Here is a 2295-nt window from a genome sequence, read left to right on the forward strand (position 1 = left end):
TCTCTAAGATCGAGTATCCGTAGAAGTTGTATTTGGCTTTCCTTTTAGACAGTTTCTGTAATGAAACTAAGTAGATACTGGGTGAGGCATCGGGTTTTCGGTGCGAAACAATGTAGCTTAAAGCAATAAAATAAAATCAAAGTTAGTTSTTATACTTTATAAGCTTAAAGGTTCTGAAGTTTTCCATTTCTTTAAAACATCTGAGGTGTTAAAMATTTTAATTATCGACTTGTTTCGAACAAGATCATATGTTTAATTCATTCAATTATGTTCATCACACCTCTAACTAGTAATGTACCTAATAATAAATATATTTCTTCTGGTGAAAAACCATTTAATTTAATTCTCTGATCACTTCAGTCGCACAGTTCTGTATGAAAATCAATATTTTATTTCACACTCACTCATTTCCACATACCAGATAAACAATTATGTGCTTTGCATATAACAACCGAACGGAGTTACAATTTTGCACAAGAAATTTAAATGGAAGTGAAATTGAATTGCGCAAATAGAAGCAAAAGATTAAACTTTTGAAAAACATGTAAAACTAAATCTCGGTAGAATACCTAAAAATGGCAAGGATAATATTTACTCGCCAGTTGGCAAACAATAGCATAGCCACAGGCGCATGCTGCTTGCCAAACAACCGCTGCTACAGCAATGTCAACTATGCAATTGCTAGGTTAGTTGGCAGTGTTACATGTAGTGGATGGGGAAACGATTGGCGCACAATTTGCTGGTATCTTGCATATCAAAACAACAATAACAAACGATGTAAATACCAACCACGGCAAAATGTTTCGAGCATGGTTGTACAGAATGCAAATAGTAAATAGTCAACAAATATAAAAAAATGCCMAAACTGAGACAGATGTAAACAACAATTACTGCGATTATTATAAGCAACTTTCTAACTCTATGTCTTATTTTCAAAAGTCACTCATACGACATGGTGTTCGGCATGATATTATTTCTTGGTTACGTATACGTTCTGTATAGATGTTTTTTGTGCATTGAAAAAAGGAACCATATGCGGTGATGTACTTAGTGACTTGCATTAGCAAAGCCAGTCTGTGGATAACTTTCCCTTTATGCTTACGTACATACTTAGACTGCGAAATTGCCCACAAACGGATTYATGTTAAATGCGAGCAGAGCAGGAAACAGCGCCAAACAATTGGAACTTTATTCCAGGTATACTTATATATTAGTGTGTATATTTGACTCTCGTTGTGACAGCGTTTTGCCACTTGAATTTGTAAAATGACAAACTATTAACGACGACTAATTAAACTTAAATGGTTTTTCTTTACCTATATGAAAAATATAAAAATTTGAAATCACTAAATTCTTAAAGAAAATAAGATCAAGTTTTTTTACAATTTAGTAGCATTTTTTCCGGGTACCAAAACTTAGTACGGTATTTAACAATAAAACGTGGTTGTCTTCGTTTACTCATGTTTACTAAACACACACCACAATTTTATATTCCGACAAAGAGTGGATACACACATCATTCAACATCTTATTCATTGTTGCAGCGTGCGGCCTTGCACGCCTACCGCGAATAATTTTTTCTCAAAAAAATATTCAAAAAAATTTGGRGAACAAGTGGACTTATGCGCAGTACAATAACTCAGTCACACACAATTGTGTAGTTACAACAGCGATTATCCTCGTTTGTAGGACTCCCACGCACACATTATCCTAGTTTCTATGTTCCCTTTGAGCACACTTTCTCTCGTACCCTTTTATATAAACTCTGCACACTACTCACGTACAAAATACCCTTACCTTAGCACCGCACCAACRCAATTTGTGTGGACAATTACATTGCCTTTGCGGCGAAAAGCTCTAAATTTAGTTGTTAAGTGTAATGCTAACGCAGTTAAATGGTGTGCAACGAATGTGTGTGACGTTTTCTAATGAGTTGCGCATGCGCATGTATTGTAAGCAAAAACACACAAAAAACGTGAACATAAAATTTAAACGAAAGTCCATTGCTACCGTGTCGTTCTACTAAAGTATGCGATTGTGAAGCTACGTGCTTTCGCGAGATATCATGGGCTCATTGCATTAACTAGATACCAGCTGCTATTAWTATCAACGAGGGACACAGGAATTCTATTGTTATACATACTTTGTAACCGAATTTCTGTTTTGATAGTGATATGGTAATATGGTCAATAGAGACAGAAATTAAAATATTTTCAAAATGACATTATCACCCTTACAGCATACTTCCACTGAAATAATATTCGGTTATCGAAAAAGTCTTTTTGTATTTCTAAT

Source organism: Bactrocera latifrons, unplaced genomic scaffold, assembly GCF_001853355.1.
Source record: "Bactrocera latifrons isolate USDA-ARS-PBARC rearing strain unplaced genomic scaffold, ASM185335v1 scaffold_145, whole genome shotgun sequence".
Lineage (NCBI taxonomy): Eukaryota > Metazoa > Arthropoda > Insecta > Diptera > Tephritidae > Bactrocera > Bactrocera latifrons.